We start from the raw sequence: 27,803 nt of genomic DNA on the forward strand, positions 1-27,803 counted from the left end.
TTTACTTTTAGCCACGGTGTAAGAGGTATAGGGGGGAATAAATGGCCCATGCCAAATGGAGGTTGTCCACTAGTTGGAATAGGCAACACGTGATGACTCTTCACTAAATGGCCCATTCTCGCCTGAGTTTTCAATATGTACCAAAGATAAGACCAAGCGCCTTGATGAAAAAGCAGTAACGCTCGCCCGGTGTTTTTTTGTTTGTTCACACGATCGTTGCCTGCTGGCTATGTATGCAACGTTGCGTGGAACCGAAAAGCAAGGCGATCAGCCATTTCTCTTTCCATTGTCGGTGCAGTTAAAATATAATGGATATAACAAATGTTTAGACCACTTGGAGGGGTATTATTGCACAGTTACAGTTACGCTCCCTAAGCTGGGTAGCACGTACTGCATTCTAATAGCGACGTATACCTCTCGGATGATCACAAAGCGAAATTCCTCAGTTCTGATGCGTTTACTGTTGGTTCTTGCATAGTACTAAGAAGCATCTAGCTTATAATTAAGCTAAAAACATCATTATTAGATTCGAAGCAAGTTTTCACCACAAATCAGTAGCGATGAGCGGGAGCGAGCGAATATGTGGCTTGGCTCATCCCATCAAAAATGGATACGTAACGACCTACAAGCGTAGAGAGCAGAGAGCCATCGCAAGGGTGCAATCGATCAGTATTTAGACACTGCTTTCTGCGCAAACTTGAAGGGCAAGGAGGAAAGTGCATATATTTTTGATGACATATGCAGTGCTCGGAGACTCGAAAGAGTACATCGAATGAACAAGAAAAAAAAACACCAAAGGCGTGTCCTGGTCAGACCTTTAATATAATAATTGTTTTTTTTGGGAGGAAAGGAAATGGCGCAGTATCTGTCTCATATATCGTTGGACACCTGAACCGCGCCGTAAGGGAAGGGATAAAGGAGTGAGTGAAAGAAGAAAGGAAGAGGTGCCGTAGTGGAGGGCTCCGGAACAATTTCGACCACCTGGGGATCTTTAACGTGCACTGACATCGCACAGCACACGGGCGCCTTAGCGTTTTTCCTGCATAAAAACGCAGCCGCCGCGGTCGGGTTCGAACCCGGGAATTCCGGATCAGTAGTCGAACGCCCTAACCACTGAGCCACCGCGGCGGGGCTCAGACCTTTGTTAATTTCAGTTTTTACAGCATAGATGCCGAATTATGCCAGCTAGAGAAGGAATTATGGTTCATGTGTGCAGAGTGTTAAGCAGAAAGATAATTTAGAATTAAAAGCCGGCACGGTGGCTCAATTCTTATGGCGCTCGGCTGCTGGCTCGAAAAACGCGGGCTCGATCCCGGCCGCTGGGGTCGAATTTGATCTAGACGAAATTCTAGAGGCGCGTATGTTGTGCGATGTCAGTGCGCGTTAAAGAACACCAGCTGTCGAAATTCCCGGAGCCCTTAACTACGGCATCTCTCATAGCTTGAGTCGCTTTGGGACGTTAAACCCCCATAAAGCATAAACATCGTATTATTAAAAATTTTGCAAAACAGCAAGTGTGAAATAGAGAAACTTGCCAGCGGACTACACAGCTGTGTTCTTGCATTTGTCTACACACACTGCGATGCTGTGAAAATGCATTGCTCGCACATTGCAAATTTTGACTCCACATTTTCAGAGGGAGCAGACATTAAGACGTGAAGTTAACACCCAATCACGGTCGTACGACATTGCTGCACAATTCGTTTCCAAATGAAATGATGAAGGTTTTCAAAAAGGGTACTGCACTCTTAAGAAATTTCGGCGCCGACGATACTCGATAGTTCCGAATGGCTGCTAAAAACAGCACTGGCAACGGCGTGGGACAAAATAACGATTTCGTCAAATATAATCCTCTTCCGGGCGATTGTTCTTGAATACAAAAAAAAATAAACAACGGAGAGTTCACCTGAGCGTATAGTGCAGAGCCACGCGTTTTTTTTTTAATCCAGATTTGGCGCGTACATTCAGGTTCCGTTGTTTTCAGCATAGTTCGACGACGAATTTTTTGGAATTTAGCTCCGTCTGCAAAAGGCCTTTTTTGCCTCTATTCGACCTATTGCGTGTGTGCAAGGCGTAATAGTGCCTCAGTGGTTATGGCGCAAGACTTCTGACCCGAAAGACGTGGGCTCGATACCGACCGCGGCTGTCGCAATTCGATGGAGACTAAATGCTAGTGCCCCGTATACTCTGCGATGTCACTGCACATTAATCAACCACAGTTGGTCTTAATTTCCGGAGCCCTTCACTACGGTGTCCGTCATAGCCTGAGTCGCTTTGGGACGTTAAACCTCCTGAACCAAACCTTTGTGTGCGTACACGAAAGAAACGAACTAAAAATTTTCTGTTATATATAGTCGAGTCCACCTATAACCGCCGGATTTATAACGAACGTTCGCTTGTTACGAATGAGGACGGCGCTACCATGAACATATGTATTAGGGCAATGACATCACTAAAACCAGGTTAAAACGAAAAAGGAGGCGCTGTAAACTGAGCCTAGTAGTCGATTATTCGATGTGTGCCAATAGGCATTAGCTTAGAGGGGACACGCGGATGACTGGCGATTTGCTCGCAAAGTGCATTGTCGAGCTTGCCGATGACATTGCAAAAAGCGTTCCTTCCCGTGCTCGACAACCGTGCGGTACTCAAATTGCTCTATTCCCTCACTGCGGTGGCCACGCTCGTCTGCCAGCGAACAGGACTAGCAAGACCAATCACACTACATGGGCGTAATTCACGTGTTCAAGGTGTCCTGCCGGCGGGGCCTTTTCGGCACATACTCATAGCAATTGACGGGTCCAAGTGCCGCGAAGTCCCAGGTAAAATATCTCTGCTCCCTGCCATGTAGTGATAAGGTCCCGTGGATGGAACTGACTGCGGAGGGCATCAAGAATTTCTTCCGTAAGGCAGCGTTTGAGGATCCAAGAATGATAGAGGGCGCTGTCGAAAACCACGTTGCCGGACACATTTGGTTTGTGGCCACGACTTGTCGATGCGCAGCTGGCCCCACCACCCTTGGTGTCGCAAGCTGATGCTTTATTGGTGCGCATAATAACGCCGTCGTTGAAAACTTATACAATGAAGAAAATAGTACGTGAGCAACGACAACTCTCGCACTTCCAGGAATCTGATTAGGACAATGACGAGGAGGCCGACCAATCTCCTGCTATTGTGAGAGCTTCTTACGCGCTTATATAGTTATATCATGTACTGGCTGTTGATTTTGTTGGTTCATAATAAATTTGAGAGGCGCAATGGAACGAACACCGTAATACAGAGATAGAAAGAGCGCGTACGCTACCAACTGAGCACGATGCTCACACTGCTCTCTTGACGAAGCTGTTGCTGATGTTCTCAACGGTTTTAGAGACAATTCTCAAGGCCTCACTTTCACTTAGGAACTGCAGCAAGCGAGCAAGATCCAGTTTCTGGGCTTTCAGTTTTATTTCACCGGTGTAGATGTTTGTTGGGTGTATAACCCCTGGTCCAGGAGAAGTCTCAAGCCGTTCAGCAGTGCCCATTCCAAACTGTTGAAACGAAGCATCGCCATAAAGTGCTTACAAGCCGTCCTCTTAAAATCACGCTATCAATGTGTGTAGGCTGTCTTTGGCAAGCAGCTTCAAAAATTGAACAACGCTAGCTATCCGTGCCTTTTGATAACCGCTGTTTGCGAAGCATTGCTGCAGAAGATCAAACTTCCTTCGAGCGATGATTTACTAGACAAGCAGCGCGGTAAGAGACATGTGGCGGTAATTCCGTATATACAGAAAATGGGGCACAATATCAAGAAGACAGGTGGTCATTATTGGGTTTATGTGGTGTTTTCAGCACCCCACAACCTTGAAAAGATTTGCTTCACGATGGACAAACAACCCCCAAGGTGCGCTATCTAGCATAGGCTGGGATACACGAAATGCAGGTCTGAAGTCTTATACGGGATATCGCTCAAGTGTGGGGGCGTCTACATTGACCAGACCGGCCTTTCTTTCAACGAGAGTGCGAGCAAGCACAAACGGACAATGCAAAACAATGAAAGGCGAAACTCCCCGATAACTGCAGATATTGTGAATATTGCAAGCGGAGCTGGAAGGGGCAATGTTTGTCGGTAAAGGGAGAGAGCGAGTCGAAAGGAAAGTTATCGAGGCATTTTACGTACAGAAATGTGGGCCCACGTTCACAAGCACTTCATCGGTTAAACTCTGCGGGCGGGAACTGAATTTTATCTGTGTAGATCGTGTTATTCGGATATGTTCTCATTCTTCTGAATTATATCATACCTTGTTTTTAGAGCACTAATGCACTGGCAATTTTGTAGAAACATGATCTTGATTCTGTACATCTTTCTCCCGTTGGCTTGTTCGGGCTGTGATAATGCAATGATAATAATAATGTACTGACCTATAAAAGTGGTGTTTTCCTCAATAAGCTCAGTTGCTAGTAGGCGCTTATTCTTTCTCTTTGTCTTCCTGCGTTCGTTTTTTGCCAAATTCAAATATATTGATACCACGTTGATAGGCCAGGTTGATGGTACCAAGGATATCGCCGAGGAGCAGGTGACTTTCCTTCGGGGCTTGGAAAGCGCCGTAATAGGGTCTAGTTTTGAATAGAAGACATACGTAGAGAGCTTACACTGTGCGACTTTGTATTTTTGTATGTCACATGGGAAGTGTACATAGTAGGAGCCTCAGATGCAGCAAAAGCATTGCACGCAACCGTCGGATTTCTTATAAGAAGGCTCGACCGTAATTAACTGTCCGTCGGTATAACCACACAGCTACTCCGATGGAATTAGCAATGGCTTATGACTTCGCAAGAGCGCGACTTGGGTGCTAATAATTACTACCAGCCGATTGTTTTCCTGCGCCGAAAGGTTCGTACATGGCGGTTAGGCAAGTAGCTTCACAGAACCAGACGCACTTCCTGGTACAGCTTATACAAAGTCAACGCATGTTTCGAAATCTATTCAAACGGTTTGAAAGTGATGCATTCCGCTCCTTCGTGGCCATTATGGCCTGCGCACCTCTGGTGTTCTACGTGTCCTGTAAAGTAGTCACAAAGCTTTTTGCACCTATAGAAAAACCTTAACTCTCGGACCTTATCTGCTTCGCGGGCGAGAATAGTGATAAAGGTAAAGTCCCTTTTTAGGCTTTGCACTTACCTGTAGCAGTGAAGGGAAATCGCCTCAGCACGCCGCGGGTATGAGCCATGGCACTGGAGACGGCTGGCGTCGCGGTAGCTGTTTCAGCTGCCGAATCTTTTGGAGGTCGGGATGCAGAGGTGGTTGCCCCCAGAAACAGTTGAAGTGGCTTTCCCTTGTGTTTGGCCTTGGAAGGAGTGCGCGGACAGGGTGGAGTAGACTGGATACTGGCCGTGAAGGCAGTCTTGCTCATTCCTAAGCTTAAAGGAAGATGGGAAGGCGGCAGAAAAAGGATTGTTTTCGAAATTGATGCACTTATAACATTATACTGCAGAGAACTCGAACATATAAAAACCATAAGCTTGAGAGCTTTACGCAAGTGCGAGACATCGATGGCAACCGTTTTTTAGCCAACGCATTCGACAGCTTCGGTTTGAGTGAGAGGTCCGTCTTGTAATAGCTAGAGGGCATCCTACCGAAGGAACCGTGCAAGAAGAACGTACCTGACAGAACTGCGGACGCCTGTTCTCGCAGCTTGTAAATTTAGCATTTTGTAGGAAAAGCCTGAAAATGGCCGAAATGAAAATAGCTGACGGGCCAAAAATGCACGAACAATTCACTAAAGGAGCCTTTTGGAGCTCCTGGATTTCTCTTAAACGGATCTTTATTAGGCTTTTCCCCCACGCTTGTCGTCCACGCTCATTTGAATGAATGGAACGAGTGAACAATAAAGGTTTGTCAACGCCTCTTTTGTTATATATTTTCATCGAAAAAACAAGCTGTAGGTATGACGCGCTAGCCAATAACACTTTAACCCGAAGAGAATAAATTGGAGATGAGGAAATCTCGTCCAAAGCACATTAAAGTTTAAGTGAAAATTCAGGTGCTCTTCTCGCTGGCTGCCCTAAAGTTTCCTTACGGACTCACCTGGTGGCAGCTACCGAAGTGATTTTCGCTGGTGTCTAGGAGGAGGCGGAGGAGTGAAGGAAACACAGCGGCAGCTCTCTTGTGCGCATCTCGTGGGCGGTGGTGGCCTTCTGCTCGCTGCTCGTGGTGCTGCCAGTCTTACTTTTGTACGTGGCTTGGTTCCAGCACCTGTCCTCTAGCCAATCCTCCAACCATTCAGAGGTGTAAGCACCTGCGGATTGTGCGGAACAGGCTGGGAGCGCCAAACCGCACCTGGCCTGAGGTTGTTTTGCTAAACTGATTGAAGTTTGAGATGCGAACGAATCAACAGCAAAAGTAACCACTAAGACACTAAACTAATCAATGATTGCGCTTATAAGGAGCGCGCCAGCGTGCAGATGAAGCAGAAGCAAAAGACGGTTGGCGTAATGCAAATTTGTAAATCGTGGGCGTTCATATCTCTAAGCGACAAGTAGGCTGCAAAGGACGCCGTACTGCAGAGCTCCAGATTAATTTAGGCCTTCTGCTGCTCTTTAGTGCGCAGATCTTGTCCAGCACACGGGCACATTTTGTTTTTCGTCTACATCGAAATGCGGCCTCCGCGGTCCGGATTTCACCCATATTATTAGTTTCAGCAATCGAACACCGAAACCTCGGTTCCCCCGCGGAGGGTAGATGCTGCAATGCGTAAGGAAGATTACTTGATCAATATGCAATCAATGCACTCGTCACTCATTTGTTATTAGAAAATCATCGCTTTCTCGCTGGGCATGTCAGTCAGTCGCGCACATAGGATATAATGGTCCGCCACTGTCGAAACAAGAGAAAAGAGAAAAGGGTGGAAGTCATCTCTGGTTCTATTTTTAAAATTAGAGCTTGACAAGGAGAACTCCAGAAGGCCTGACATTGCGATTTCGCAGTTGCGTTTTGAGGCTTGGAGTTTGTTGATTTTTACAGGTAAATAGTAGCTAATAAAGTAGAATATGGGGGAGGAGGAAAAAAACGTCAGCTGGTGACGAGGCACCCATTTGTTCGTACTCTACAGTATAACCTTTTGTCCTTTACATTCATTACCAAAACTTGCCCGTATGACTTCATTTGTTCTTTGGTGGCGGTATAGCACAACAGCGCCCATATTTTAGAACGCTTCATTGAACATGTTCCCGATTTTCTAGCAGTCACCGGTGAACTTCATATTTGTACCGCGACGGGCTAAACAGCGGCCTCAAAGAATATGGTAAATCTGACTGAAACTGAATGTGAAGCATAAGCGGAGGAATGCGCAGAGTGGGATCTGTCTGTCTTGGATCCAACGCACGTTGTCCCTACAGTGACGACTGGTTGTTGAGTGCTACCCACGAAGCCATGTCATCATTTTGAGGTATTCCTTGTCGCGCCTTTTTAACTAAGGGAAAGAGAGCGAATCCGATAACAAAATATCGCTCAACGTTTAGCACCACCGAGAGCAGCGATACATGTTGGGCTGCTCGTCAGAGGCAGTTTCGAGTCATGGGCAAAGAAGGAAAAATAAAGAAAAAGGCGCTTCCTCGTATGCGCTCAGGCCAATTGGCTACAATTCATTCTGACACGTAGCTAAGGGTGACAGTCGATGTTATTTCTGAGAACAGTGGTTATTATACGAGAATGCGCTCAGTAACACCTCCTGTGGAGTGCTGCGAAGCGAACAGCAGCACTTCGAAGGCCGCTGAACTGGAAAATTGTGCTCACCTTACAGCAGGCTCCTCGTAGTCGCAGCAAAAAGAACAGAGGCAGCAGCAAAGGACTCGAAGGGCCGAGAACGTGGAGGTGGTCCCGGGGGTTCAGCGCTACGTGTCGCGTGAAATTTTTCCCCTTCACAAAAATGTGGTTGTGTTCTGCGAATGAAACACCCGAATAGAATACAAATTGGGGATGAGGTCGATGAGCATGGGTGCAAAAAAAATAAAAAGTAGTTGAATAAAGCTTCGAAAGCTCGGCCAGGAATAGAAACCCAAATTAACTCAAAAATAGCCAGCAGGTGTCATAAGATTGCCTGGGCGCTGCCGGAAGAGGATGACGGACGAAGGAGAGGACAGGGAAGCGTCAAAGCAGAGGAAAAAAATTAGTGGAAACTGATAAGACGAATGCGCAATTTTAGAGTAAACGGCAGCATATGGAGACCGAGATTGAGCCGTAAAAATCTGGATGAAAAATAACACTGAGTATGTTCATAACAAAACTTTCTACTACAAAAATCCTTAAAACATTTATGGGTATTATCAATCGCCAGCCATGAATGCTTATATTCAACCAGGCAGGTCACAAATATTTAAAAGTGCCGAATTTAGTCACCGGCTTATAGCCGTTTTGCCTGTTTCGTGACCTTTGCCATCCCTATCTCTGCTGTTTGGTCAAAACTGTATTTATGCATATAAAAATATTATCTTAAGATAATAGTGAAAGTATGCGATAAAGCACCCTACATAATGAATTTAGCAATGGGATCTTAGTAACAAAAATTTTGTCGATAAAACAAAAAATTTGTTCTTTGCGCCTCTCCCTCGAGTTGTATCAACGTGGGAAAATAATTTTCGGTGATGTCAGGTAATATTTTATTATAAATATATACCAAGTTCCGCAGGCACGCAGATTTCTTTTTTTAACTGCGCACCTCGCCAACCCGAAATCGTGGCTTTGTCTAACGGCGTTTTTTGTTCGTAGCGCACTTTTTCTGTATTGGCAAAACTGCTGACGGAAATGGCACAGTGCCCCGTCGCGATGGCTCAGTGCTAATGGCGTACCACTGCTGAGCCCGAGGTAGCTGGTTGGATACCGATCGCGGTGGTCGGGTTTCTATGAACGCGAAAGACAAGGTGCGCGGATACTGTGCAATGTCCATGGCCATTAAAAAAACCCCAGGTAGTAGATATTAATCCTGGGCTACCCACTACGGTGTCCCTCAAAGCTCTTATCGCTTTGGGACGTGAAGCCCCGTATGTCATACCGTAAATCGTACAGTGATGCAAATACCCGGCCAGTTGTTGCTCACGTTCCACGGACAGCGATCTTTTTTTTTTCTCCGAAGTATGCAGGCGTCATTAAGCGGTTTATTATAGAAGATACGGCCAATCAAAAGCTTGCAACTATCGTGATTGGGCTGGCCAGCAGATAGAATCACACGTTTTGAAGATAGTGAAATCAGTCAGTCACCTTCGAAGCTATTCCGCATTTAAGTTTAGTGTTTTTTTTTTTGACAAAAACATATGCACATCAGATTTCTCCACTTCACTGTTATCGCAAGCGTAGAATATTTCTTGATTTCGGTGAATCATGCGATGGGAGTGGCTAGGCAGTTCAAGGAATGAAGCCGATTAGGGAACCAAATGACGAGATTCTCAAGCATTGAGCAAACGGTCTGGTTTCACAATTTAATGCCCACAAGAATTTTTAACTGAGGCATCTGCATGACCGAGAAATAGATAATCATAAAACTCGACATCTCTGAAAGTTCTGTGTGCATAATCAGCCAGGAAGACCTCAAATTGGGAAGCTTCCCTCCAGAAGAATTCCCCACTCATCATGCAAACAAGGTTTCATTTCACCAATTTGCACACCGCATGAGGCATGAATTCCGTTTTTCACTCATCAACCTATGAGGCAACCAGTTAAATAGAAGCTTAAGAACTCACCGCTACCTTAAAAATTCTGAGTTGTTGCACCTGCTGCGAAAATAGTCGCAATTTTAGAGGGGACAGTGGACGCCTTACATTCCCTCGCCAGGTTTACAGGGGAAAAAAATATTCCTGCTTGAAGCCCGTAGAGACATTGCGCGAACTATATTTTCTGAATGAGAAAATTTCGGCGAGAAATGATGGCATTTGAGCGCTTCCACCCAGACAATACTCTATAGGTTACCGGGGAGCCCCTGGAAACAAATGGCGTTTCTTTCTCCATACTTCTCTTGACTTCGCACCATGAGAGACGTGATTTTCGCATCTCTGACTAACTATTTATTTTACTGGTTGAACACCCTCAAGCCGCAACATTCTTGCATCTTCAATTTCCTAGTACGCTGAATGTTTTGTATCTGCTTCTAACTAGGACATTAGGGCTGTCGTGACTTTATCAGCAGAGTGGCTATAACACAAAAGGATGGCAGTCGCATATTGCGCTTAGATATCGCGTTTTGTTGTCTTAAAAAAAGCTGTCATTCCGCGTTGTTAGGCAAATATGTGCGCTAGCGCGGTGTGTTTCGCAATATTTGCTTCATTAAACATTGCCGGGATTCGTAAACCACAAGTTTTCTCACGCTTGCCGCCTATAGTTACAACCCAAAGTTGCCACCAGGTTGCCACTTGCTTACCAATCGGTTGCCATCTCAGATTACCTCATGCACATCTCGCCGCGAATATGGCTGAAGCTGAGGATGAAGACACGCCAAAGCCACGAAAGGTCTTGTAGGGCGTCGTTAGGCAGCAGCAACAAATTCTCTTTTACGTAGCAGCATTTGTGCAAAAAACTAAAAAAGAGAACAAAAAGAAGAAGAAAAGAAGTATCACACTTTGAGTTTCACGATACGGTCACGTAGTGCTCGGCAGGTGTTAAAGCAAAAAAGATAAGGCAATTCATTGAAAACATGTGGGAAATAGAACGATGTTACGCATACTCCAAAATGATTTAGCACTCTGGGAACAATATACCTACGCATTTTTAGCAATGTAACTGTTTTAACGTTAGCCGCCTTAAAATCATTTTTTCAAAAATATTTAACTACAACAGTTTGTGTGAAAAGGGTGTCGAAAGAAGGCAATCCCGAGGAAAGAAATACACTTTGTGATTTTTGGGGTGGAATATAAAACACTTTTAGCAATGTTCTTAAGAAGACCGTTTATTCCGCTTTTCCATGGAAGAGGTAGACAGCACATTCTATAGCTAAGCACAGTGTATCCCAGGCTCTGGATCATTAGAGAGAGAGGAAGAAAAAGACGAACGGAATGGCAGGAATTTTAACTACGCGACACCAGGTATGCTACCCTACTCGTGGGAAGAGGAACGGAGGGAGAAATAGAAAGGGGAGAGAGCAAAGGGAGATCACTTTTCCATGTGTCCGTTGGTCATTACTTGCAGGGTACTCAGGGCACACACTGATAGTTCAAAATCTGCACTCGGTCCGGAGTCCTTTAAGAACTTGAAAAGTGCCTTCAAAGCCGTCTTCTGCGATGGAGGGTTACTCCAAGGACCCAGAATCTTGGCTTCAGTAAGGGGTCGAGGATTCTACGTCTATTTGCAAAAGGGAGGTAAGCCGTAAGTAGCATTGTGTGTAAGTTGCCAAATTGCGCAAGAAAAGACGCTTTTGGTTGAAATGAGCAGGGTGTCATCCAGCGTATTGATAAACTTTCCAAATAATCTCCTTGAGCCAGCCTCTTGTCGTCTCTTATATTATATGGTTACCACCCAGTTTACCGCTACCATCGCCTACCACCCCAGGTCACGACCTGGTTACCACATCGGTACCTAACCCGGATAGGTTACGACTTATTTACTACACCATTGATCGTGCTTGGTTAGCTGTAGTTGCTCTTGATTGATAGTCAGCAGCAGAACACCATAACCATAGAGTCACCATGACGCCTGAAAGGGCAGGATGAGCTTAACCGGAAAACGTCTGGGTCATAATGAAAACGCAGTGAAATGAAAACACGTTGTTAGCGCGTAAAAAAGAACGAGAGTTTGAAGAGAAAAAGATGAGCGTGATAATTCAAGGGGTTGCTTTAGCTAAGCCTCCACCGATGAATTGTGACGTCGCTCGAACGACACACCTGCAAAATATCATAGCCGCACCAATATATCAGGAAGGGAGCCAGCGGAAAAATTGAGAAGAGTAAAAGTTGACAAGTCATCGCCACTCCATTATCTCACCTTTGCGTTTGTTCGCTGGCTTCACCTATCAAACGTGAACAAACGTGCCAAGGTTATCGTTCTGGCAATATAAAAGGGGAAACGTATCAGACATTTTGTTTCGGTGGAGACGCGGGCTGGAGAAAAAGAAGCAGCACTAAAAGATCAACTTGATCCGGCATATTGCAGGAGGTTGTTTTAGCAAGGGCCAACGAAGAGGCGAAGGCTGGGAGGGCCCGCTCTCCCGATAGCAGCACATTGAGCCCTGAGAACATTTATGCATTATGAGTCCAGGCACAGAGTGCCTCTTCGAGACCCGCTTCAGGAAGTCAGGACGAGTCCATATTCCCTGTGCTTCCAAACTACATGACGAAGAGAGGCATCTGAAGCGTTGCCTTCCTTCGGTGCTACGCCTCAATCAACGGTCTTCACATACGCACATTTTCCTTCTGCACCTGTCTTGTTTTTTCCTTCTTTTGAACAGCCATCTACGAAGTAATTTTAAAGGTTCTGTAGAAAAGTAACGATAAAGCACTGTGGAAATGGCGACGCTATAACGAAAGAAATTTAATCAACTACGAACGGATCCTTTCCAATCGAGTGAATGAGTGATCTTGCTTGGAGCGTATAAAACACCTGTTTCTCTCAGTAGCAATTGCACAATATGTTGCGTAATTTCGCTCGGAGAACTTTGTTGATATTCCTCAGCTAGCAGCACTCGTAACTATTTTTATTTGCTGTTGAAGCAGAAAACTTTGAAAGAAATCAAACAAATCAAACGCCTTGAAGCATTGTAATTCAAACATGTTTCCTGCTTGATCAAGATATACCATAGAATCACTTTTTATTGTCAGAACACAGCTAATAGCTTTATGAATCAATTTTATTCACGTATGCTTCAACTGCAAACACGCAATTGTTCACTGGTGATATAAAGTCCTGGGGCGAAATCCTTCAAAGTACCGCGTTCACCCAGAAGGCAGGTAAAAGCTGAGGCACAACCGTGTGAAGGGCGTCCTATTGCGACCTGCGTAGCAGAAAAGAGTGCACGAGACAAAATACACGAAATGGTTTGCATGGGTAAAAACAGCAACTGAAATCTTTCCTCCGGAAGCCGCATTTTGTAATTTCTGACATCTGACGATAGTACATTCCTGAGAACTAAGCTGAAAGAACTAACGTGATGACTGGTGGCAACAGATTTGCATCTACAGTGAACCGCATTGCCGGTACTCAATTTTTTGAGAATCACTTGCTGAGAAAGCTGCCAGGATGCGTTGCTATTAAGCAAACCCAGGTGACATTACTCGTCGCTGCTGCCGTTGTGGCATTGGTTTAGTGAGGACGAAATGAATACATGCTTAGAATCCTGCTGATACTAAAATAATAATAGAAGCGTTATGCTATGCAACCATCCAGCAAGCATCCCTGGGAGCTCTGGTAATGCCATTTGGGAGAAAATTTCATCTGATTATGAGGCAGTACATCAGCATGAAGCGCTATTGCTAAACAAAATGTCATACTTTAACCTACCACATCCAGCTTCATACATTCTCTTCATGTTCATTAAATACCCTTGCATTCTAGGCAAATGATTTTTTGAAGATGCCATTAAATCTTCAGGGAGAAGCAAAAAAAGGCTCGTGAAAAGAAACAATAATACGCTTTTAAGATATTTGTTCCGTGTTTCATGCCTTTACTCTCTCCCCCAAAATCACCTGGATCACAATATTAGTCTTTGCACTTTCTCGCAATGTCGAGATGACTGTTTCAGTATTTAATTCGACTGGGTTATTCTTACTGTTCACTGGCTCCATTTGCCCCATGCATCCGATGCGCATAAGCTTGGGCAAGACAAAGCTCTCTTTTATAATGCAGGATAAGAATCACTTGAGGAAACGGACAAATCAGCTAAACGCCAAATTATGACTGGGTCTTGATTCCAGCATTCGGCACGATATATATGTGCAGTGAACTGACGCCATTTTGCACTGAAGTGAGCCAGTATGAAAGCGTCTGCTTCCAGGAATGCTTGACAAAGAGCCTTGCGAATCGGTTGGGCATAAATTTGGGGAAAATGAGGGAAAGTACAAATATGACTTTATAATAGGCTACAAAAACATTCAGTTTGACTGCTTCTCAGATCTAAGTTTTAGGCGTGGTGGCATCAACCAGCTTTCTGGAAGAAGCGTACACTGATTCTTCAGGCTTTTGTCCTTCTTTCCACTCGCTAACTAAATCCTAATTATCATTGAAGTTGAGCACCCTGTAGTACTATACAACTTCTGCCTAATACTTTAAGTGCGCTCAACAACCAATGCTCATTTATATGCGCTTCAGCATGATAAGTATTATGAGAACGCAGGGATTTGTGTTTAGATTTGAGGATCTTTCCACTCTCCCAAGTTGTCTTTGGGAATATGACCATGCAAGATGAATCAGTAGAATGCCTGATATATTCATTGATAGGTTTCAAAAATTTTCAAAAATAATCTTTTGGGGTTAAAAATATTGCTTTTGTGGCATGGTATTACCAGCGTTGGAGCACACAAGTAAACCGGTGAATCGTCTTAAGTAGTAAGCTCGTTCACTACTTTTTAATAACGAAAATCTTGATTATTAAACCGAGGCGCCTAGTTGAATTTAGATTTGTAGCCTGTCTTTGTTAATAGCGATATCAGTTCTTAGAATTTCGAAAACGCGATCACCCTTGCCGCTGTGGCTCGAAAAAATTTGTCTTTTTCGCCTAGTTACATGCGCTGGAGGGGTTGCTCGGCCTAAATGCTTTCCAAAGCGCATGTATTTTCGCACGATGCAGCCTGAATTTGTCAAGCCACAGCGGCGAGGGTAATTGCGTTTCCTAAATTCTAAAAACTGATACGGCTATTATTAACGGCCGCCCACAAATATCTAATTGCAACTAGGTGCCTAACCCTACTAGTCAAAAAGATAACGCATGGCAACCGTTACGAAGATTTATCTTCGCCATAAAACCTAAAGCCCTCAAGGTCACCACAGAGTCGACATCTCAGTGTCACTCGGCTTTGCAAGAAGAGGTCTGCACCTAAGTTCAGCTGTGTCCGCAAGAGGTCAAGAAGTAGTTTCTGTGGAGGCGAGAACTTATATAAGCTAGTACACTCCCCCCCCCCCCCCCCCTAATACTTAGGCTGGAAACATGGAAGAGGCTTTCAGGTACCTAAGAGTGTGAGACAGCGTTGACGATATAAGGTCTGCCTAATTGCCTTGAGTGTAACCTTTTCTAATTGCCAAGAGCAGCGGAAGGCTCCATCTACACGCTGGCCTTGAATATGCTATTCGTATTGCTGAAACAGAAACTAGCGCATACGAAGGTTATAACGGAATATTATGGGGGTAAGTCAAACCTAGATATATAGAACTCGAAGGTGAACGCAATATTGTTCGATATACGGATAATTGGATGTATAAAATGGTATTAGAGAAGGTAATGTGTAACCTAGAAGGATATACATTGCGCCCATGCTAGTGACGCACATATAGTAGCGCACCTCACGCTAGTCGACCATCGCCAAGCCTCACCTGCAACGTTTCAGAGACGCCGCGGACAGTTATTTCAACTGGTCACTGCATATATATATATATATATATATATATATATATATATATATATATATATATATATATATATATATATATATATATATATATATATATATATATATATATATATATATACGAAGACAAGGTAAATGAAATGAGGGGCTCGTTTGACAAACTTATTTAGGGAGCCAACAGTCACCGAAACCAAGGTGCATAGGGGAATATTTATTTTTTTATGTGTTGTTTTTATCAGTGTGATACTAATACGTAGATTATTCAATTGCCTAAAGAAAATTACAAAAAAAGCAGCGGAAAAAAAACCATGCCGCCGGTGGGTCCGAACCCACGACCTCTGAATATCACGTCCGGTGCTCTACCAACTGAACTACGGCGACGGCTGTCCAATGTGCTGCTCTCGTGGGTATTTATGTTTATTGGGTGTAAGTGAACCTTGAGAGTGTTCACCAGCGGCACCCTCGTCCATAACGGTGGACGTAGCACGTCCTGTAATACCGCAAGTGTGACTTAGAACGTCATCTAACGGCGAGTCTTCTTATGCTACCTATGGCATCAAGACTGCCAGAACCGACACCTCCGTTAAGCTATTAGCAGACAAGGCAAATGAAATGAGGGGCTCGTTTGCCAAACATATTAAGGAAGCCATATATATATATATATATATATATATATATATATATATATATATATATATATATATATATATATATATATACCAAAAGTGATTTCTGGCAGCTGATTTTTTCAACATAATATAAAATCACCAAAAATTGAAGAAACATAACAGGATTTAATTCACGACGTTTCGGCTGGAGGACCAGCCTCTTTCTAGTGTAGTACAGCGTTTGAAACACGCAGTTTTTATAGAGTGCGAGAGGTACACAGTTTACAAGTTTACAGCAATGGACGAGTTCAAAACACTAGGGGGGGGATGGAAGAGACCAGGAAGAACATTTTTTCTCTTTTTTTTTAACAAAGGAAGAGAGAGAATCGCTGACAATCTAAGAAGGGGGAGATTCTTTCTCACCACCTCAGGGCTGCCTTAGAAAGGCCCTCGAGGTGTCGCGCCTCTCAGCATTTTGGTGACAAGCGTGAAGGGCTCGACCCCTGTAGAAGGAGGAAGCTGCATTCCAGAAAAACTGGTCGGGGGGGGGGGGGGGGGGGGGAGGGGGAGTAAAGAGGAATGCAAACGAGGCCTCTAATAAGAAAAAAAGACGAAAAAAGAAAAAGAAAGCAGTAAAAAAAGGAAAGAAGAGCCATTGTACAAGACTTGGTAATATGCATTCATGAAGGGTGGTGGCAACACGAGAGAATACAAAATAGGACATTAAAAAAGAGGGGGGGATTCTTTTTCACCACCTCAGGGCTGCTTTGGAAACGGGTTGGTGACAAGCGTGAAGGGCTTGACCCCTGTACACACAGAAGACAACATTCCAGAGGAACTGGTAGGGGTAAGGGAGGGGGGTAAAGAGGAATGCCAACGAGGCCTCTTAAAAAAGAAGAGAAAAAAGAAACAAAAATACAAAGACAAAAAGAATAAGAAAAATAAAGAAAATTAGGGGAAAAACGAAAGAAGAGCTATTGTACAAGACTTGGAAATATCCATTCAGACAAGGGTTGTGGCAACACGAGAGAAATCAAATAATACAAGTTCCTAATCAATCCTTAGAAGGGCACTCCGTACACACGCATACAGATACAGACAAAAGACGAGGCTAACAATAAATCCAACACCAGAAACGAACTGCAATGAGTCGGAAGTAAAATCTACCGCAAGACAAATGACCATTCAGAGTAAACAATTCATCAATGTATGAAGCGAAGACCGACATGACAGCAAAAAAATGAGGGGGGATAACAGCAAATGGGTGACAATATAATACAATGCGTCACAATACAAGATTAGAATAATAATAAAAAGGGGAAAGAAAATAGCAGTACATGTGGGACAATACAAGTGAAAAAACGGGGGACAATGCAAGTGAAAAAAGGAAAACAAGTCGGAAGCTATGCTTGTTATGCATGCTGCCGCCCGTTCTATGAGTCTGGGATAATAATTTTTGATAGTCTGGGATAATTATTATTCTAGGAGTCTGGGATAACTATTTGTTACATCTATTGAGTCTGTAAGCATGATAGCCGGCCTACTGTTTTGTTAATGCCGCTCGAGACTGTGTTAAATTTGATAATCAGGTACGATTCACAGCTCTCGCGGTCATAATTTGTGTTGAACCCCGATTGGAGTACAATAGTTGTAAAGTTATCGAATGGGTTCCCAAGGTTGTTGATGTGTTTTGAAAGTGGGAGATTTGGCTGTGTCCGCACATGTGATCTGTGGTTGTTGATGCGAATTCTGAACGGTGTAACTGTCTGCCCTACGTACTGAGCTTTACAGGTGCCACATAGCAGGAGGTAGACAACATTAGCGCTGTCGCACGAAAAGTTACCTTTTATCCTAAATGAGAAGGATGACGCTGTGCTTTTAGCACTGGTTGTTGTTGTCATAATCGGACAGAGTTTGCACCTAGGTTTATTGCGTGGCGCGGATCCTCTGAAGCTACGGTTGCCGATTGTAGACGATGTTATCATATCCCGGATGTTCCTTGCGCCCCTATACACAACACGTGGGGGATCAAGGATAACTTCTTGCATCTTTTCACTCTGTTGAAGGATGTTTTCACTCTGTTGAAGGACCACAACATCCTTCAACAGTGTCTACCAGTGTTAAAAATGTCAGAATAGTTTTCTTTTTCTCATGTTGCCTTCAATAAATGCATATGCACTGCGGTACATTGTATGGTCTCCTGCGCCTCACCATTCTGCCTGGAGCTGCTTTTTGGCCAAGGCTTCCACCATATATGGTGAAATAAAATGAACTGAATTGAACACGCAGTGCTGAACGAATGCGGAACTTGGTTTTATGCTCCGGCAGCGCGCAGAGCAATTCACCGCCGCTAATAGCTGAGCCTCTGCTCGGGCGAATCCTGACTGGAAGCATTTGCCAATGCCATTACAGCCCTAGACACGTGACAACGACGCAAGCAAGGCTGTTAACTGAGTCTAATGCCATTCGCAGGAAATGGCATCAAATTCGCTGCGTGAAAGGGCAACATTGCAGTTGCTTGGAACCAAGTGAGTTCTGCAGCCCAATTCGGTGCCTTAATCATAGTCTCCCCTTATCCTCCGCTTTCCCCTCCTCCAGATTGCTCGTCACTGGTATGCGTAGCTGCTCACGGGACACACCACATTACAAACTGTTTGCTCTCATGGGACAATATTTAACACAAAACGTTCCACAACACTGCTTGGGTACAAACGGTCGCAAACGGTAGAACCATTCTGCACATGGTAATTAAAACGTCGCTAGAAAATAGCACTGGCAACTGCCGGCACTTCAACTTGATAATGTCGGTAAAGTTCATTCAGACAGACGGTGGGGGAAGAGGGGAGAGACGATTGCCGCAGGCGCCGCTGAAAACCAAACACGAAATTTCTGATAGCGGATGGAGGCGCTGAGAAAGGGAGCAGGCGCCATAGGTTCCGCAACTAGCGTCAAGCTGCGTCTCCCTCTCACTTCTTCAGAGGGCTCGAAGCATCTAGAACAGAATCCCGCGCGGCACTTCGAAAAGGTCGCGGAGAGAGGAGGAACAGGGCTGTGAGAAGAGACGCGCAAGCAGGAGCCCGTACTTTTTTGCGTGCTGCAGAGCGATCTTTTTCTTCTTTTTCTTCATAGCCGCTGCGCGATCTGCCTTCACGCTACCGCTTTTCTCATCGCGCTGTATTCGCTATCGCCCTCTTCAATTCTCCCCTGCGTTCCGCGCTTGCTCTCTTTCACCCTACCATGCTCTCATCCGCTCGGTTACGCCGAGGCCGACACCTAGGCACGCCCCTCAACGCATGGAAAGAGCGCTTAAGAGCTTCGCTCTATAAAAGCCAAGCAAGCACTACTAAATATGCCACGGTTAAGGAAAACAGCAGCGACAACCCTCACGAATTGCAGATATGAGAAGCCATTGGAGGGATGTCAGCAAGGAAACCATACGCTGGGAAAACCCATTGATTTAATATGCAGTTTTTTTTCTTCTCAAGTGCCTTATTTCGGAACACGCAGCATGTAAAACGACATCTTAACGGGGGTTGATACCAGTGCTAAATAAATTTTACTGCTCATAACGATAAGCTGTTGGATGCTTCATAACAGAGATGTATGGCATATCGCTCAGCGTCCGCTACTGCTTATCGCGTTCCGTTTAATGACTGCTTGCACGTGCTGATTGGTACCGACGTAGCAGAAGTGCGCTCAGTGGCCCGCCACCTGGTACCATCTAGCAGCTTTAAAGCTACTTGCGCAGGCACAGTAGCGGCGATACGCGCTTTGCAAAAATTCGCTAATGGCTGGCGTATGGCGTAACGCAGCAGGGACGAAGAGAGCTGTTGTCGTTCCGTTCTGCTTTCGTGCTTGGTAAGTTACGCTGAACACCAGACATTTTCCTGCATTAATAGATAGTTCTTTAGAGGCAGACAAATAACACACTCTGTCCCTTTTACGTCCTGTACTCAGTCGACAGGAATATTAAGGGCAACGCTCAAGCGGCGCATGACAGCACCTCTGGTCCAGCTTGGGTGAAAATTGCACGTTTCCAACTTTTACTTAGTTGGTCACAACCCAACACATATTCGTGCACCAAAACTGTCACCTGAGGTTCGCCAAGCTGCGCAGGCGGCGATAAGCTGTCAAGTTTTCCCGATAATGATCATTGTGACTCAGTTCACCATGGTTTGGAGGAGGACTATGCATGAGCATCTTAGATGACACTCACATAGTGCGCGGGTCAGTGCAGAAGCAGCAGCACAGGTGATAGACCCGCGCTTCTAGTCTCGGCCGCTGCGTCCGAGCCGACCTCCTCTTTGGCGCTCTTCCAGCCTGTTGGGAGTTGTGGTGGTGCGGGGGGTGACTGGCGCAGCCGATGGTGCTTTCCGCGGATTCACCACAGCGGATGTGGACCTCGGCGGAACACAAGAGAGAGATGCAGCTCCCCGTACACAGGTGAGCGGAGCCTGGGCCGTTGGCTGCGTCAGACATGTTAGCGAATGACGTGCAATTAAGCCCTCACCAATAGAAAGCAGCTATAGCAATGTCCCAAACCTAACATCCGAGTCGTAAAATCGGATCATTGGCTTCTGGGTGTAAAAACAAAAATGTGCAAAAGGGTGCGAAACAAACGACTAAGTGTTTTAGTGACCTTCCCATGACGATTTATTGTTGACTGCTTTCCCCAACATTTTTCAGTTCATCGCTGATAGTTCCTCTGTTATCACTGTTTGGTTATCGGTTGAACCCTGATCGTTCTCTTTCACCGCCACAGATTATATTCAGGAACTTTTTTCCCGCTCTTGCTATAACCTGCGTCGTTGCAGACTGCTCGAGTATGTCAAACATCCCATGCGCCAAATTTGGAATGTCCATGCGTCGTGCAAATCTTCGACATCGACCTTTGATTATGCTTTCTTCGCTCTTCTCTCCCACCTGCTCGTATGTTTCTTTGATAGCTTGCGCAGGGCTGCTTATGATTCACCGCTCTTAATGGGCCAGATACACGCTTCTGAGTTTTCTCGGTTGCATACATGGCCTACTGCAGCCTTGCCACTAGACTGTCAAAAACAAAACTGACGGTTCCACGGATTACTCGTCTGAATGCAGGTCGGCTTCATCCAGAGTCACATTAGACACATCTCATAAAGAGATGCGTTTGAAGACGTGCGCCACAGGCTCTTCTTCGGCTTCGAGAGAAGCGACCAGAGGGCTCGTTGTCAGGTGCTGACAGCCGTGCGTGGCTAGTCACCCGCCCACAAAAGTGTAGTAATTGCAGAACACGTAGCCAAAATTCACAGCTCAGTGAAGTTATCTGCAAACTGCTGCGCATGTTGGGTTCGTTGACTTGAACCTTCGGTGCCCCAGCAACGGATTTGACTCAGGCAACACTCTTTAATTTGGTGGAGCTGGCTGCTCTGCATTCATAAAAAAATCAGCTTCACGATGTACAGGCGCGTGCTTAAGCTTCCGAGGAGTGAATGAGTTAGTATTGATATGCACTGACTAGCAAAGTACGTGTCATCATTCAATCACGAGTTGGTTCGGAAACATCGTGTTATTTCAAATATGGTTGGCGAAAAAAATACATGAAAAAAATGGTTCTGTCTGACGTACATCTCGGTAAGCAGCTTAACCACGCCATAAACGAAAGGGATTGAGGAAGAAGTGAAAGAAGAAATGAAGAATGCTGTGTCGTAGTGGAAGGCTCTATGATTTTGACCTCGTGAAGAACTTCAACGTGCCCTATAATTGCACAGCACTTGGGCGCCTTTTGTGTTTCGCCTCCATCGAAACGCGGTCGCCGCTGTGGGGTTCAAACCTGGGTACTCCAGCTCAGTAGCCGAGTGCCCTATGAAATGAGCCACCACGGTGGGATAAAAATTGCACATCTCTACAAACACTTTTTTTATTCATCACAGAACGTATTGGACACTGCAGCGGCAGCTTCACGTTTAAGCCTGGACAGGGGCAACACGTGTAGGGAGAATCACAGTAGGTGGACACTTTCCCCAGTATATGCGAGATGTCATTCAACGTGCATACTCTCCTTAGTTTAGCTTGCGTTTTCTTTTACAGTGCTAGCTCTAATAGCCCAATTCTTCTTATTTTGCTTCGTAGGTGTCGTCCGTCCTGATGCCTCATTCCGATGTATGAGGTATATACTACTATATAAGTACTATACAGAGCTACCGATTGAGACACTGCCAATAACGGCCTCTATAACGCTGTGAGAATGGCCAACTGGGGCAAACGAATTCGAATCGGATATGCTAACCTAGACCGTCATAGAGAACACGGTAGACTTCAGCCATGCATCCGCAAAAGCTTTTAGAGGTTAACTGCGGATATTTCCGCTTCTGGGATAGCGCCAGTTATGCGCGGTGTCTTCCCTGGCGCTAAATACGCCACAGATATAAATACACAACTTAGCGCTGAATGCGAGACCTACCCTGAGGGTGAGGTGTTGTATTATTGCAACGTGAGCTGTACAGTTCTCTTTCGGCGAAAAAGCAATTGCCGTGTGCGTGTCCGTACTTGTGCGCGTGCGTGTGCGTGTGTTTTCATCCTCTATCTGGTGGGTGCACTTGCGGGCACCCACCGCTAAAAATGCCGCTCCCACTATCCACCCGGCGACCTATAAACTCCAGAAGGCCTCCACCAACCTCCACCGCACGGAAGTCTACACCCCATCGTCAATGCCGCATCGAAGCGGAACGCAGAAGAGAACTAAAAAGTGATGGCGAATTCAAATGCATAGACGCAAGAGGATGGCGATGAATGTAAAAGTGTAATTACAATCAATACTGCTACACGCAGACTTGTTGCATCACACCATGTGAACGCCTATTATTTTTTTGTTGTGAGCTTCTAGCGATCTGCATCAGCAATAATAACGGCAGTGGGCAAGCTCGAAGCGAGGCAGAAGGACTTGATGTGGCATAATAATTGCCTCACTGGCCTCAAATGAGTGGCCAGAAACTGCTGTTGAAGGCTGATCTGCTCGTTCCTTTGTCGCGAAACTTTAGGCGTTAAAACATTTGAGTACCAATGATGGCGGCTGGTACTGACATTGCTGAGAAAAAGAGTTCCTAAACATAGAGTTTCTAAACGTGCTGACAAGAATAGGTTTGGATCAGAAGACAAGCGAAAAAGGAGATTTTCATGATCTAATTGCGCATCCAGAAGATATCTAAGCACTTGCAAAAATTTCTAATGACGAGAGCTGTTTGGAGAAAAATGCATTCTATTTCCTATAGGTATTGCACGTTCCTCGCAGGAGAGATTCATATATGTGACTGTATAAAGGTAGTCAACAGATTTGAAAATTACTACGACGAAAATATCAGAAGAAATATTGCAATTTCAATATCCTGCCCTCAGTCAACAAAACTGCAGTACGCTGCACTAGAGAAATGCGAAAGCGCTTGCATTTGAACATTAGCAACTTTTTGAAAGAACTTTTCCGTACGTAGCACTTATCACGTGACCTTTGGATGATGTCAGCAACTTTTTTCAAGATATTGTAGTCTATCATCAGTACACATCCCAACACATTTCACCGTTATGCACACCACAATGCGTTCAGTTTGTATCCCTCTCGGAAGGTTGTACTAACGACGCCTCGTAATATATTTGTTGCGGGCTCACCTGGCACGCAGAGGGCCTGGGATCGAACCCGAATGCCGGCGAGTTTCTTTTTTCAAATGTGGCCATGTGAGAGGCATCACTTTCCGCGGACATTTTGTGGACACATGTTTAGGACAACTTCCGGTGGAGTGCTTTCCTTCGAATGAGGCATATAATACCTTCGCATTACAAACTCACCAGAGAAGGTTTCGTCATGAAAGCATCGTGGAGGCCGATGGGTGGACGGCTGACGGCTCTGCCAGGCTTGCCGCTCTCTGGAACATGTAACGTCTTTGACCACCGACTTTGGGTCTGGGGGCGGCGGCCGGCACAACCTCTTTGTTCTCCGTGTTTGGTGCCGCAGCGTCGGAGAAAGACGACAAGTCCTTGGCTGAGCTTCGAGACCGGTGGCCACCCAGTTGACCACATCGCAGATCCCGCGCTGTGGGCGGAGTTCCCTGAGGCAGCGGGCGAACCCTTTCTCCACGGCACCACACCAACACCGAGAGAGCACTGCCGGGAGGAGTGGTCTTCTAAATGTCACTGTTCATGTCTGCTCGTCACTAAACACGGAATGCTCGGCGTAGTGCCTACGTTCGTATCAACGAATGCTGAACGAAGAGGATGGAATGCGTGCGCACGAGCGATTCTTCTTTCCATTCTGCCTCCTCTTCTTCGTGGCTGTTGCGCAAAAAACAGTACTTTGGTTGAGCCACAGATCTGTTTGTACCGCTGTACAAGGTTTCTTGATAGAATCTCATCAACTGCATTGCTAAATGTTACAATATTTTCTTTTGTGTGCATTCTTATATTTTGATATATTTAATTATTCCTTTTTAATCCCTCTTCCTTCTTTTCTTTACACATACAAATTCTGATCCGTTTTTATTTTATGCCCTTCTTGAGGAAGAATCCACCGGTGCTGCATCGCGCGTGCTTTTTTTGCCTTTATTGAGTACAGGTGAATGGCAACTTCTGCCTCCCGTTTCTTGGCTGATCCCCCAGTGTGGCTATGTGCTATTTTTGAGAGGCTTATAACAACAACTGTTGGAAGGACTTCACGGTGCCAGTATGAGCAGCCGAAAGAAAGAAGACACGAAAGAGAAGATTGCTTGGAAGAGAAAGATATCATTAAAATTCCAGAAAGCAAAAAACAAGTTAATACTCTTAAGTGCCAGTGTGCACTGCGTAAATCGGCCGCATAACGCCTGTGCTTCTGCGACATTATTTTCAGCTTTGACGGCCTAAAGGGGGAACCGTAACTACTGCAATATAGCAGCGTTACCAAGGACTCCTGCTGTGGGTGGCATATGTAGAATCGATCTTCTTTAAAAAGTTCATTATAAACTCGCGCATTTTTGTCTGACTGCAAGCTCGTCAGGGCGAATTTACTGGTTCTCGAGGGTCTAAAAAGAATAAACAACAGACAAGTAAAAAAAAGTTCAGGGGGCTTTGGTTGACTAAAGCTTGTTGAGCCGAAAGCCTTTACCGCGGTCTTGCTGCATGTGTCACTTTTGTTTATTAGCGTGCGCGCTTGGTTGCTTTGGGCACAGGAGACCTTTTAGGCGGCACCTTTCCAGACCGGCATTCAGGAGGTGTTTGGCAAGATTACCTGGGGAGTGCTGCTCTAGAACGATGGTGGCGACACTCAATGACGTCACACGCATGCGCAGTAGGCTGAACCGCCAGTGCATTAGTCTGTTTCTGTGAAGAATTGCGAAAGCATATGTTTTGAGGAAAGGAAAGAGAGAGAGAGAGAGAGAAAAACTTTATTGTTGGAGAGGAAGTCGGGGCACGCCCCTGGGTCTCCGCACGACCCTACTGCACTCAAGTGTTTATGTCCCTAAGGTCCATAACACTGGCAGCCCGGCTGGTGGCGATTATCTGCACGGCCGGGTCCTCCGAGCGCAGCAGGGTCTCCCAGTCCTCCCAGGTCTTGAGGTCCTCTAGGCCGCGCGGGGGAGGGTGCCGGGCAGAGGGAGAGGATGTGGAGGGAAGAGGCGAATGGTTCTGGGCACAAGGTGCAGGCAGGAGTGGGGAAGGAGGGGTGATAGTGGGCTAGGGTCAGGGGTGAGGAGAGTGTGTGTGTCCGTAGTTTGCGCCAGAGCGTTGCGTGTTTGTTATCTAGGGAGGGGTGGGGCGGGGGGTAGAGCTGGCGCGAGGCTCTGTAGGCCTGCGTCATCTCGCTGAACGAGTGCATTCGCTCCCTCGCGAATCCCCGATCCGAGGCCACCTGAACCCGGTTTAAAGAACCTCGGGCTGAAAGGTTGGCGGCCTCGTTTCCGGGATTCCCGGAGTGCGCAGGCACCCATATAAGCTCTACATGGCGGGGTGGGGGTCTATCGGGCGAGCTCAGTATGCCAGTATGCCAAAAGCAGCGACGTGGACTCGGCTTCGCGGAAAATTTAGAATTGCAGTTTTAGAGTCTCTTAAAATGTACTGGGCTTCCGTGCGGGTGATGGCAATTGCAATGGCGGCTTCCTCTGCAGCATCTGGGGTGGTGTCAAGGGGGAGAGGTAGTGTGAGGAGGGCGGATGAAGAGCAGTCCACCACGGCTGCGGTTGCTTTGTCACCCGTGCAGGCGGCGTCCACCCGTACGGCGTCCGGCTCGGAGCCGTACACTCGGTGGAGTGCCTTCGCACGGGCTCTGCGGCGCTGCTCATGGTGGGAGGGGTGCATATTTTTTGGCAGTGGCTTGATGACCAGCTCTCGGGGAAGGGATTGAGGAATGGGGAGGAGAGTTGGGTCGTTGGCCGCTATTCTGATTCCGAGGGAGTCCAGGATATACCGGCCTGTGGAGGTTTGTGTAAGCCTTATGTATTGGGCCTGTCGATGGGTCTCCACGAGTTCCCCGATCGTGTTGTGGAGGCCCAGGCCTAGTAATCTGTATGTGGGGGTGTTGAGGGGAAGATGAAGTGCGACTTTGAATGCCTTGCTGATCAAGGCATCCAAAGTATTTATGCCGTGTTTGGATAGTTTTACGTATGGGGCAGTGTAGAGCACACGACTGAGGACAAAGGCATGAATGAGGTGACAAATGTCGCGCTCCTTCATGCCTATATGATATCCCGAACCTGCTTGAATTTCTTGAGGTAGGTGGTGTTTTTGCCATCGTTCTGGATATGCAGGCCCAATACGCGGAGGGTGTCAACCTCCGGTACCGGGCCCCACTCAGTTCGATGGCAATGGGGGAGCGGGGGGAGCGTTGGTTCTTTGACCGGATGAGGAGCAGTTCGGATTTCTCTGGGGAACAAGACAGTCCGATGTTCTGTGCATAAGTTTGGGTGAGGGTGGCTGCTTCCTGTAAGGTGTTCTCTATGTCGCCGTCACTGCCGTGGGTGGTCCACAGTGTGATGTCGTCGGCATAAAGAGTGTGCTTAAGGTTGGGGGATAGTTGCCAATTTTCGGGCGAGGGGGATGAGGGTGATGTTAAAGAGGAAGGGGGAGAGGTCGGACCCTTGAGGGGTTCCGATACTCTGAAGCGTGTAGGAGAGGGAAGAGAGAGGTCCAAAATGTATCTCAGCCGTGCGGTCAGTGAGGAATGCTTGAATGTAGGCGTGCGTGCGCGCACCCACATTCAATGAAGATAGGGCAGTTATGATCGCCTGATGTTCGATGCGATCGAAAGCTTTGGAGAGATCCAAAGCTATGACTGCCTTTGTGTGACCAGGCATAAGGGGGTCGAAAATGTCATGTGTGAGTTGCAGCATGGCGTCCTGTGCGGATAGATGGGGGTGAAATCCCACCATGCTATGCGGGTATAGATCGTTGTCCGCCATGTGCGTTGTGAGTCTTGCTAACACAACATGCTCGAAGAGCTTTCTGAGGCATGAGGTTAGCGAAATCTGGCGGAGGTTTTGAAGTGTAAGTGTTTTGTTGGGTTTGGGTATGAATACTACCTTAGCGTGGCGCCAGGACTGCGGGAGGATACCCTCCCTCCAGCACTGGTTGAAGTATTGCGTAATTTGGGTGATAGATTGGTCGTCCAGATTATGGAGCATGGAGTTTGTGATTTGGTCTGCACCAGGTGCGGAGTTGTTGATGTCAGTGAGGTTTGTGTCGAGG

The 27,803-nt window shown here is 46.1% G+C and overlaps 1 long non-coding RNA gene across 1 annotated transcript; it reads right to left on the minus strand.

Annotated features, from left to right (window-relative positions):
* Positions 1-12,858: 12,858 nt before the first annotated feature.
* On the minus strand, positions 12,859-24,368 carry LOC144100807 (uncharacterized). Its single transcript, XR_013307855.1, has 3 exons — positions 23,937-24,368; positions 20,338-20,587; positions 12,859-12,947 (listed from the first exon to the last, which is right to left on the minus strand). It is a non-coding gene; the product is annotated as an uncharacterized LOC144100807 (long non-coding RNA).
* Between the last annotated feature and the right edge of the window lie 3,435 nt (positions 24,369-27,803).

Source organism: Amblyomma americanum, chromosome 1 (genome assembly GCF_052857255.1).
Source record: "Amblyomma americanum isolate KBUSLIRL-KWMA chromosome 1, ASM5285725v1, whole genome shotgun sequence".
NCBI classification, from domain to species: Eukaryota; Metazoa; Arthropoda; class Arachnida; order Ixodida; family Ixodidae; genus Amblyomma; species Amblyomma americanum.